Consider the following 13,039-nt stretch of genomic DNA (forward strand, 5'->3'; position numbering starts at 1 on the left):
ATCAGTAGGGCTGGCAGGGTCCTAGGGAAGCACACAGGTGGCTGTTGGGACACCCACCAGCGTTCTGTCAGAACATTGTAAATTGTAGAGAGCATCAAGGGTGACTGTCTGGGCCACATCTTGCCCTTTGATTGACCTGGCCATTGTGCAAAGGAAGCACCTGCAACCATCAACATGTTCACCCACCAGTAGACTGGAGCCATTGTTCATCCTTGGATGTGAAATTGGCCAGGGGCAATTAAGAATTGGGAAACTAAAAAGGCAGCCCGGTGTCAAGGAGGTCAAGATTGGGCCACAGCCTTGCTTCCCACAAGGTCTGTCTTGTCTCTGGATGGTGGGAGAGTTGAGGCAAGGGAGTCTGGAATTATTATAAAAGGTAGTGTTCCTTGAAGCAAACAGCCAGCCAGGCAGCACAGCTTCCAAGCTGAGAGTCTGAAGGGCCTGAGCCAGTGCCCCTTCCCAACCAGTCAAATATCCCAAGTCTCCACCACTGGCCTCTCACTCTAGGGACACCTAAGCATTTCAATTAGACTACAGTATTCTCCCTTCTCTGATAAATTTGTTACCAAAAGAAGACACACTCAAGGATAAAAGAAGAGCCACGAGCCGGATGCAGTGGCTCACACCTATAATCCCAGCACTTTGGGAGGCCAAAGTGGGTGGATTGCAAGTTCAGGAGTTCAAGACCAGACTGGCCAACATGGTGAAACCCCATGTCTACTGAAAATACAAAAATTAGCCAGGCATGGTGGCGGGTGCCTGAAATCCCAGCTACTCAGGAGGCTGAGGCAGGAGAATCACTTGAACCCAGGAAGTGGAGGTTGCAGTGAGCTGAGAGTTTACCACTGCACTTTAGCCTAGGTGACTGAGCGAGACTCTATTCATTACTGATTCAGTTAACATTTATTGAGCATCTACTCCATATCAGGACTGTTCTAAGCTCTGAAGATGCTGCACCGGAAGCCTTTCCCCTTCCACCAGCAGAATATGAGGAAATAATCTGCAAAGTGTAAGTGCTTCTCCAGCTGCTAATTGCACAAAAGCAGGTACTATGTTACTCTGAGGTTTAGTTCTACCTCGTTCCCCATCTTCATTGACCCATCTCATTTTGAATAATCACCAGAGAAGCAAGGAGGATGTTATTAGATGAATTGTTACCCAAACAATTATTAGGATGTTATTAGCTGTGTTACCCAAAAATTCATATGTTGAAGTTCTGATCCCCAGTATCTCATTTGCAGACGGGGTCTTTGCGGATGATCAAGTTGAGATGAGGTGATGGGGATGGGTCCTAATCCAATATGATTGTGTCCTTATGAAAAGAGGAAATTTGGACGCAGAGACAGACATGCACACAGGGAGAGCACCATGTGAAGATGAAGGCAAGAATCGGGAGGATACATTTTCAAGCCAAGAAACACCCAAGATTGCCAGGAAACCAGCAGAAGCTAGAAGGAAGACATGGAACAGAATCTCCTTCACAGTCTTCAGAAGGAGGCACTCCTGCCACCATCTTGATAATCCTAGACTTCAAGCTTCCAGGACTGTTCAAGCCTCTAGAACAATACATGTCTGTTGATTAAGCCATGCAGTTTGTGGCATTTTATTATAGTAGCCTTAAGAAACGAATACAGGGCCAGGTACGGTGGCTCATACCTGTAATCTCAGCACTTTGGGAGGCTGAGGCAGGAGGATCACCTGAGATCAGCCTGGGAAACATAGTGAGACCCTGTCTACTAAAAATAAAAATAAAAAATTAGCCAGGTGTGGTGGCACCTGTAGTCCCAGCTACTCAGGAAGCTGAGACAAGAGGATCATTGAGCCTAAGAGGTCAAGGCTGCAGTGAGCCATGATCACACCACTACACTCCAGCCTGCTTGACAGAGAGAGACCCTGTTAAAAAATAATAATAAAAGAAATCAATGCAAAGAGCCTTGGTCGGACTGTGCTATTCTCCTTGCTTAGGCTACAAGTGGGTGCAGTGTCCCATAGCAACCTCAGAACACAACTGGCCCATAACACTCTAAGGCCAAGGCCCTTGAAACTTTTGAAGAGTTGCCAAAAGCAAGTCAGGGCCTGAGGGACTGCCTAGGGCTAGAGCTCTGGGGCGAACCTGTTCCTTCACACTAGCCGGCTCTGACTTCCCACAGGGTCCACTGACTTTCTTCACACCTTCCCCTGGCCCTCATAGATATAGGGCCTGTCCTTGGGCCTCTCCAGCATCTCCCAGGCCACAGCCCTACTCTGCTTCTGTTTTGAGGACTAACATTCATTTTTCATTGCTTGTTCTTCTGATTCCCAATGATTTGCCCAGTCCTGATTTTGCCTCTGGCTCTCTAGCTTAGACACAGAGAGCTCATGGAGGCTGTGCTGAAATTTGAACCAGGGATTGGACAAGAATGTCAGAGGCTGCTTAGGGATCATGGAGGGAAGGAGGGTTATAGAGCAAGAATACATCTGGCTCAGATCATAGAAAAATCAAAACTACTCATACTTTGAGTTTCCCAAGTGCTGTGGTGTGTATCACCTTCAAGCTATACAATACAACCTCTGGGGGACAGTTAAGGTCGGTGTTGTTATTATTTTATTTATATCTCCACGTGAAAAAATGAAAGAACTGAGGCTCACTCCAGTTACAAAACTTGACTAAAATCACAGAGTCCATGTGGGAGCCAGCATTTGGTTCTAAATACAAGTTCTTTCTGCCCTGCCATGCTCTCCTCACATAGATCAGCACTTAGAAGCTACAGGAGAATGCAGAGCCTGGACTGAGATGACGCAGGCAGACCAGACCAGACATACTGACTCGGCTCTCCCTCCTCAGCAAGTAGCGACTGGCCAAATACCACACACGAATAACAAACACCTTGCATTTATATAACACCTCACAACCAACAGTGTTCTTACAAGCATTATCTCATTCCATCCTCCAAATCACCCCATGAGGTAGGCAGGGTAAACTCAGTTATTCTTTTCTGAGACAGGGTCTCACTCTGTCACCTAGGCTGGAGCGCTGTGACGCTATCACAGCTCACTACAGCCTCGACCTCCCAGGCTTAGGCAATCCTCCCACCTCAGCCTCCCTGAATAGCTGGGAGTACAGGTGTGTACCACCACACCTGGATAATTCTTGTATATTTTATGGAGATGGGTTTTTGCTATGTTGCTGAGACTGTCTTGAACTCCTGGGCTTAAGCAATCCACTCACCATCTCCCAAAGTGCTGGGCTTTATAGGTGTGAGCCACCGCACCCACAAACTTGGTTATTCTTATTTTACAGATGAAACAACTAAGTAAAGGCGAGTTAAACTCCTGGTCCATAGTCACAAAGCCAGGAGAAGTGGGACTTAAACCCAGTGTTTCTCTTAAAGTCCATCTTCTTTCCTACTGCTCAGGAACAGAGTACAATCCAGGGATCTTTTCCCGCACCCAGGACAGACATTACTAATTGATCACAGCATTTTGCCCAGATTTAGCCTTAGGATCCTCCTCAATATAGTTCTCCAGGCAGCCCTTGTCAGCCAGAACAGATTAGCAAGATGAAGACCTTTTCCTGCCTACCCTAAGCAGTGCCAATAACTGGCTCAGGTCACAGAGACCAAGTGTATAAATCCATCTGATTAGAAATCTGGCTAAAACAAGGAAGGAAACAACAGACACTGGGGTCTGCTTGATAGGGGAGGGTGGGAGGAGGGGGAGCAGCAGAAAAGATAACTATTGGGTACTGGCCTTAATATCTGGATGATGAAATAATCTGTACCACAGACCCACATGACCTGTGTTTACCTATGTAACACGTCTTCACATGTATCCCCAAACCTAAAATAAAAGTTAAAATAACAGTAATAATAATTTTCATAATGAAATGAAGATTCAGCTAAAGATAAATCAAATAATATTTTAAAAACTCATTTTATTCATTAATTATACAATAAAGTTAAATACATATACTTGTAAAGTATATAACATAAGGAAATCTGGTTCAAGATTCAAGAAGAGCTTAAATTTGTTTTCTCCTACCTGTTAATTTACAACCACTACAAAAAGAATAATAGCTAACATTGGCTGGGCGCGGTGGCTCATGTCTGTAATCTCAGCACTTTGGGAGGCCAAGGCGGGCAGACCACTTGAGGTTAGGAGTTTGAGACCAGCCTGACCAACATGGTGAAGCCCTGTCTTCACTAAAACTACAAAAATTAGCCAGGCATGGTAGCGGGCACCTGTAGTCCCAGCTATTCAGTGGACTGAGGTAGGAGAATCACTTGAACCCGGGAGGTGGAGGTTGCAGTGAACTGAGATTGTGCCACTGCGCTGCAGCCGAGGCAACAGAGCAAGACTGTCTCAAAAAAAAAAAATAGTAATAAAAATAGCTAACATTTTTATGAATACTTACTCTGTGTCTGGTGCTATATCAAATACTTCTTCTGTATTTCCTAAAAAGTAGATCCTATTCTTCCCATTTTAGAGATAAAGGAATTGAGGCTTTGAGGAATTAGGAAACTTGCCAGATGCAACCTCATACTGCCAAATTCCACAAACTTCACTGCCTCATTACACTGTCTCCTAGACCGTAGACCAACGCTTTCCTGATTCTTTGTGAAGGGAAGCATGTCTTACTTTTCCAAATCCTTGAAATCAACTGCTTGGATAGGGAAGAAAACAATAAGGGATGTAGATACCAACAGTAAGATTGTCGAACAAAGCAGGCTCTATGAGGGGTGGCCAATGGGCAGCTGCTGGCAGTGGCAGATGGGGGTTGCACAATATGAAGAGGGCTTGGACACGTGAACTGGAGTGTTCACACGTGTAGGCACAAAGCCCATAGCTGTGCAGGACAGCAAACCAATGGTGGGAAGAGACTGGGCTGGGGACTAGCTTTTCCCACAATGCTGCATTCTGGCATGGACTTCAGAGGGGTCCACAAAGCTAAATTTGACCCTGGATTTGTACACTTAGTCTCTGACCTGAGCCAGTTACAGGCACTGCTTAGAGCAGGCTGGAAACTGACCAACACAGAGCACTTAGCCTCCCCTCCAGGAACAGTGGAGATGCTGGTGACCTAGGAAAAGGGCTTTGGACTGCATTCTGGGGCCTTGTCACCCCATTGAACTTACTGTCTTTGGTAAGGTTTTCTCAGTTTGTGTTCTGTACCTGAATTCAACCTCTCTGCTATGGACTGACTTTCTAAAATTCATATGCTGAAGCTCTACCCTCCGATGTGATAGTGTTTAGAGAGGGTTTTTGGGAGAGGCTACATGAGATCATATGTGTAGAGCCCTTATAATGGTATTAGTGCCTAATAAGAAGAGACGCCAGAGAGCTTGCTTTCTCAGTCTCCACCATGTGAGGGCATAGCAAGAAGGCAGCCATCTACAAGTCAGGAAGAGAGTCCTCACAGGGAACTAAGCATACTGGCACCCTGACTTCCCAGTCTCCAAAACAGTAAGAAATAAATTTCAGTTGTTTAAGCCAGTTGTTTATGGTATTTTGTCATAGCAGCCCAAGCTGACTAAGACTCTCTGATCCTCCTTCAGATCATCAACCCCACTCTTCCCCATCTGCCTGACTTGTATGGATGTGGTTCTTGAACACTGTCACTCAGGTCTTCCTTGGACCATCAAAGCCCAATATCAACACCACCCACCCCGCCTAGCTTCAAGAAACCTCAAGTCTAGAAGCTCTCCAAGCCCTGCTGTCTCAGACAAAGAAGCTGACAAACATGTTGAGACTCTGTGCAGCATAGTTCGGTGAGAGCCATTTGATGATGGTGCATTGGGATTGTACAGGAAGAGAGGGCAGGAAGGACAACAGAAATAGGCTTGACCTTATCGTCCACCTTAAGTAAGTACTGAGAATGGCACTCATCAAAATTTAGAGAGAGTGAAAAGCAAACGGAAAGTGTTCCTTGGCTTTCACGTTCTTATACGGTTATAAGAGTCTTTCAAGGGCTTGAGTGAAACCAAGCAGTTTCATTTTGCTACAAGTTCCTGCAAGACAATCTCCAAATTCCAGTGGCCTGCTTTTATCCACTCTCCCTTCTTCAAGTTTGAATACTCCTGTACAGACTTACTGCAATTTCACTTGAAGCCATTTTTGTCTCATCCAGTTTCATCTCCCAGCTCATGAGCTCACAGGTTTTGCATGATTTCAATATGAAGTCATCAGCTAGGCCCAGCTTCCTGGACAGACTTTAAACCCTTAGGATCCTTTGAATAAACTAGAAGTAAGTCCCACAGTTTGCACTGAAACATAAAACCCAGAGTTTCTCCCAGGTGTTCTCATATATGTGTATATTATATGGTTCACATCTTGCTCTGTTTCTTAAACACTGAAACCTCCCATCCTGCTTCTCCTCTACTCAGCATGTGCACCAGCCCTCTCACAGGAGGGAGAGACCCAGAAGGAACTCACAGGAGTCAAGTGGTCAAAGCTCAGGAAATACTAGAGCTCTCTGTTTTATATAGAATTACGTAAGTACATGTTAGAACTAAAGCAACACTGAGTTTCTGGAGGATGAAGAAAAAGAAAATTCCATTCTAAGTCAACTACATAAATAATGGAAAATTGTGTATATTTCAAGTATCCATTAATAGAGTCCACATTCTGAAACCAAGCCAAAATGTGTAGGCCTGGAATTCTGGAATGCGTATTGACTGAACATTCCTTATTTCCAGTCATAGCCAAAAACAAAAATCACATTGTGGTATCAGAGCCTCCATTCTTTCTCAAATATTCATGGGTTCTCCTTGAGCAATGGCTATAAAAGAGTTTATAAAAACAACAGCAACAACAACATGAAAGTCATGATGATGACAACTTAAATTTATAGTTTGAGTTTTAAAAATAAGACAAAAACAATTTGATCATTTGTAAAAATCTATATAACTCTCTCTAATTTGATTTGAACAAGTATTATTAATTGAGACCCTATTATGCTCCCACTACTGTGCTGTTCTAAGAAATATGATAAAACTATATTAAATAATTTCTTTTCTCATAGAGTAACAGAGGCAAATATTGAATGTGTGAGATAATTAGAGAACAACCAAGGGAAAATAATCTGAGCCATGTTGCTGCTATTAAACCTGGTAGGTAGTCAACAATAGAAAGATCAGAGAAGGTAAACAGGTAGAAAAGTATTAATTCAAGACAAAGTCATCAAAATAGTCCTTGATGCCTGGGTAAGGTCTGGGAGGTTTCTGATCTAATGCTCACGTAGGTGACTTTGCTCTGAAAGGGGATAAATCTAAATACAACTTTTCCCAGGGAGAGTTTAGAAAATGGCCAAATGGGAAAGAGCTACTCAGAACCCATCCCCTTGGTAGATTAGAGCTGCTCCAGGTCTGGAAAGCCTCCAGAGGAGCAGACTAAATCACGTAGAAAAGCTGGAGGGGAAGCCAGAGTGGGTGATTGGCCATTGCAGAGCACCAGACCCAGTTTCTCAGACACCTTCTACTTGTTTTCTGCCTGCATTTGGAGGCGATGTTGTTAGGAAGAGTATAAGAAGCTAGGCTGAGGAAGGTTAAAAAATCTGGTTGTGAGAAGTAAGCAATGTATGAGAAGGCTCGATGGATGCATACCCTTTATAACAACTTCTTCACTATTCTTATAGACATTAAGAAGTCTAAAATGGAATAACTTCCTTCCTCCATAGTCTTCAAAATCTGGTCATTTTTCTATATTGCTGATTTTATTCAATGCCACTTTCATTATTCTAGCCATTCTGAAAAAAATTTCTCTCTTCACTGTGTAGGAGGGAAGAAACATTTCTTCCATTAACTGTGTTCATTGACTGAGACCTGTGAATTAAACTGACAAAAGATGGACTAACAGGAGAAAAAATGTATTTACACATGCAATGTATGTACACACTGGAGTGCTCAGTAACGAGTAACTCAAAGGTGTGGTTAGAGTTTGGAGCTTATACACCTAACTTAATAGGGGAAAGGTAAGAAAGAGAAATGGCTCCTATGGGAAAAATAAATAGGTTTCTTTAGGAAAGACAAATGGGTTCTTTAGAAGAACAAATAGGAGATAAAAAACTTTGATCATAACGTTTATACGTGTATGAGTGTTGTTTCCATCTTCAGGGACATAACAATTCCTCTAAGAGAAGGTTTACGACAGATTTACTCTTAGTCTATCTTCTGCGGGCAGACCAGCCTCAAGTATTTATAACAGTCTTTATTTCTCAGACATTTTTACATATATTCAGATAAGTAAAGCTCCAAAAAGCCTTCTTTCTGTGTCTGTTGAATCTGAAATATCTTCAGGTTAAAATAATCTTCATACCAACTCTGGGGTTCTAAGGATGCCCCCACACCTGCATCTCTGCTTTCAGTACATGGCCAAATCTTCTGCTAAAACTACAAGTTTCTGAAGAATTGTATTAATCATTTGTTCCCAGAATCTAGAGTAGTGCTGGTACATGGCTTATCCATTCACAAGATACTTTTGAATAAATTAGTAAATAAAGTAAAACAGAGTATTGTTTTCCTAATATTTATAAAACAGCAACAAACAAAAACCCTGATACATATAAGAGGCTAATTCCGTCACAAAGATGTAGCTTAAGCCCTGATCTGTCTCCTGAGATACCCACCTGTATTCTTAACTTTTTATGAGGCATTTCCACTAGAAGGTTTCATAGGCATCTCAAATTCAACATTTCCCACAAAGAACCCCATTGGTTTTCCTGTTCTTCATATGTTTTCTAATTCATTGAACAATGTTACCCAACTGCCCAAGCTATATAAATGTTACTTGTCATTGACCCCATCTTTCTCACCCCCTATAGTAAATTATCATGTTGAATCTACCTCTAAAATACCTCTGGAATGAGCATAGACGTTTCCTCAAAATTTAAAATTATTATCCAGCAATTCCATTTCTGAGTATATGTCTAAAAGAAATGAAAATTGGTCTCAAAGAAAAATCTGCACACCAATGTTCAACACAGTGTTATTCATAACAGCCAAGAGGTTGGAGAAACCTGGATGTGCACCAACAGATAAATAGATAAAGAAAATGTGGTATGTACATATGATAGAATATTATGCAGTCATTAAAAAGAGATAAATTATGTCACATGCTACAACGTTGATGAACCTTGAGGATATTATGCTAAGCAAAATAAGCCAGTCACAAAAAAACAAATACTGTATGATTCCACATATATAAAGTATCTAAAGTAATCTAAATCACAGAAACAGAAAATAGAAAAGTGATTACCAACAGCTGGGGAAAGGAGAAAATGGAAATTAGTGTTTAGTGGGCACAGAGTTTCAGTGTTGCAATATGAAACATTTCCTAGAGATCTTTTGCACAACAATGTGAATATATAACACAAACTAATTATACACTTAAAAATGGTTAAGATGGTAAATTTAATAATATGTGTTTTTTACTACAAGTTTTTTATTTAACTGCAGCAGGGCTTATGAATTAGCCTGAAGACATCTCGTTCAGCCTATTCTATTCTTGTTGAGCTAAATAACAGTTACTAAAGAAGTAATCAGCTATAGACTGATACAGATAAATTCAGCCTATCTTAGATGGCTGATATTTAAGGATGCCATCTAAAATAGGTTGACTAAATTAAAGCCATTTTTTTCATTTATGCCCCAGTGGGGCATTGCCAGCCAGGGGTCTCCACAATGTCACTTTGCAAGCCAGGGACTCCTGGCTGACAACACCCCACTGGGACCTCACTCAGCCATCCTGACATGCTCCAGCTCACCTGTGTTAGCTTATACCTGCATTCTGGTTTTCTGGAGCTCTTGTACTGAGCCCAAGAAGAATTAAGTTACACAGAACATTAGAGTGTGAGGAGAGAGGAGAATTTTATTGAGCAACGAAGACAGCTTTCAGCAGAGAGGGAGTGGGGGGATGGTTCCCCCATGTGATTGGGTCCAGAGTGTTTTATGGAGAATGGGGAGTGCATGCTGATTGGTTTGTGAGTATGCAAAAAGGGTTAAAGCAAAGGCCCACTTAAAGATGAACACAAAGGTGTAAAAAAATCAAGTAGGAAAGGGTAGGTATATGCAAAATAGGTGAAGCATGGGGACCAATCAGAAGAAAACATGCCAAATGGGAAGACAAGTTCCCTATCAAGTCAGAGGATTTAACCTGCAGCTTGGCTTTCAGACTTTAAACTGTCTTCGGCTTGGAGGTGGGATTTCGCCAGGGCATTTGTCTGCCTCTATCAATGTCAGAATGAAGACTTGGAGACGTGCTGCTACTTCCATTGGTAAGAGGACAGTAACAGTGTTTTTTCACTCCTGTCACTTCTATTTATCTCTATATTGGTTTTGTTTTGGAAAATACAATGAAAATATTTTTTAAATTTGTTATATAAATGGTTCATGTAAAAACACTCAAATGATACCATTTAATTTTCACCCTGATGACATATTCAGAAATCTTCTGGACCAGATATTTTCCTTCCTTCCATCGTTTCTTATGAATAATATATACTAGCTTTTACCCTCATTCCTCCTAAGAAAGCAATTACACAAAGCGAGTATTGCAAAAAACCAATGTGAAGTATGACTATTTTTGAAAACAAAGGAAAGTTTTTCAGGGGCGATGTGGAATTACCGAACAAATTTTGATGAACTCCAGGGACTGGCCAACTAGACCCAGCAAAACAAAAAAACCTCTTCAATTACAACTATGTGTCTTGGCTTCTCTAAGGAAAAGGGAATGGGTTTTGGTAATTGCAGTGTTTTGCTTTGGTTTTTTTGTTTGTTTGAGATTTTTCATTTGTGTTCGGTTTTTTTTTTTTATAAATTTGTAACATTTTTGAGATTGTTTTCTAAAACAAAAACAGACCCAAAAAACCCACTAGATTTTAGCTCTCAGTTCCAGGGGGAAAAAATCAGCCTACCCTCAATTTGAACTTGTATCCATGTGGTCATAATTAAATGCCTCAAGAGAACTTAAAATCATCAGCAAACATCTGACCATATTGTGACATGTCCAGCTACACATACTAGAATGTGGCTGGGCAGTGTTTGACATTTCTGAAATGGCATCTATAAAGGACAGAAAGGAAATGCTGAATAAGCACCAGGAAAAAAGTAATAAGGAAGGAGATTATTTTCTTTTCATCATATACATGGGTCCAGGTGCTCAAAAACTATACACAGAATGAACTTGAAATTGAAACTTGAGGAATTCAATAGGGTCTCCAAAACATCCTGGAGACATGTAGGATGCTGCTCTGGCCAGATGGAAGGAAATGGGAGGAGGAAGTTAATTACATTTTAGGGCAGTGGCTGAGGCTTTATTGCATTGGTAACATATGAGAGAAGTTTTGAAAGAATGGGAAGCATTTTGAAGGACAGGGAAGTGAGAAAGGGACCTAAGGGTGCAGGACGAGACCTTTACAGCTGCAAAAATGGGCTGGGTTCCCGGTTTGTTTGCTAGACAAGGGGAAGATAACTGATATGGTTTGACTGTGTCCCTGCACAAATCTCATCTTGAAATGTAGCTTCCATAATTCCTGTGTGTTGTGGAAGAGACCCAGTGGGAGATGACCGAGTCACGGAGGTGATTTCCCCTATTCTGTTTTCATGGTAGTGAATAAGATGAGCCAGTTTATCGATATGGGTGGTGCCAACTGATCCATCAAGTGCAGGATCTGCAAAATATCTCAAGCTGAGTGTTTCATGATCTGCCAATTCATCCTCAACCGTGGTCCCCAGGGGGTCCATGGAATGCGTTTTGAAAACCACCAATCTAGCCCACTCTGCTCACCTTTGACACTCAGAAAGGTTAAGTGACTTCCAAGGTCACCACAGTAAAGCAACTCATAAAAGTAAAATTATAATCCAGGCTCTGAGCTTTCTGTGTGTCTACTTACCAAAGCTACTGTAGGGACTGAGGGAAAACTTCCCATTTGCCCTCTTGCAGGTTCACTGAAAACCATCTGACAAAAAGTAGATTCATAGGAGAAAAGAGTCATTCAAAATGTCTTCAGTGTGCACACATAGGAGTCATACAAAATATGAAAACTCAGCTGGGCATGTTGGCTCACAGCTATAATCCCAATACTTTGGGAGACTGAAGGGGGAAGATTGCTTAAGCTCAAACGTTTGAGACCAGACCAGCCTGGGCAACATAGTGAGACCCCATCTCTAAAAAATAAATAAATAAGCTGGGAAGGGGCACACACCTGTGGTCCCAGCTACTCAGGAGGCTGAGGTGGGAGAATCGCTTGAGCCAGGGAGGTTGAGGCTGCAGTGAGTCATGTCATACACCTGCACTCCAGCCTAGACAAGAAAGCAAGACCCTGTCTCTGAAAAGAAAAAAACCATTAAAAGAAATATTAAAACTTAAAGGGCCAGATGGTTGATGCTCTTATACCATCTTGAAGTTACAGAAAGAATAGAGGCCCAGAACATGGCAAGACACGTTATGGGATGGAGAGAAAAAAAGATAAGGTAAGCAAGGATGATCTTGATATCAGATGAAAGTCACAGGTAACAGCTCTCAGAAAGAAGAGATGCAGCCTGTGGTTAAGTCTAGATCCAGACAGGTCCTCCAAGAAAACTTGGATGTTTATTTTGCTAATGTAGATTTTTTTCTACAGATGCAAATCTCCTCCACAAAAGGCAGATTTTCAGGGTTATTCCATTGTGAGGACCTCTGGATAAACATCTCAAAAGATATCAATAAACTATATTTTGGGTTGAAATATTTTTGGTTTCCCTTACCACCACCTGGGTGAATATGAGATACCACCTTGTATCTCAGTCTCCCTGTTTGATTCCCTAGTGTTAAGGATTGGGTTGTGTCCCGTAAGATATGAAGCCATTGTCACAGGGTTAACAAGAATTCCAGACAGAAATATAGTTTATAACTAAGCATTAATCAGATTGAGAGAAGAAAAAGGAAGAAACCAGTCATGTAGGCAGTTAGGGTAAGTCCTTGATTGAATTCTTTCAAACAAAAGAACAGCCTGAAAAATCAAGCTGCGGGCACAGATAAGGGAACTTGCATATGGAGGGGCTTGCCTAAGACATGCCCACAGTCA

The 13,039-nt window shown here is 41.7% G+C and overlaps 1 long non-coding RNA gene across 1 annotated transcript in view; it reads right to left on the reverse strand.

Moving 5' to 3' along the window:
* LOC105722470 (uncharacterized) overlaps positions 1-13,039 on the reverse strand; it is a 41,705-nt gene that overhangs the window by 5,926 nt on the left and 22,740 nt on the right. The window lies entirely within an intron of this gene.

This window comes from Aotus nancymaae, unplaced genomic scaffold, assembly GCF_030222135.1.
Source record: "Aotus nancymaae isolate 86718 unplaced genomic scaffold, 86718_ANA_hifiasm-v0.15.2.pri h1tg000014l, whole genome shotgun sequence".
NCBI classification, from domain to species: Eukaryota; Metazoa; Chordata; class Mammalia; order Primates; family Aotidae; genus Aotus; species Aotus nancymaae.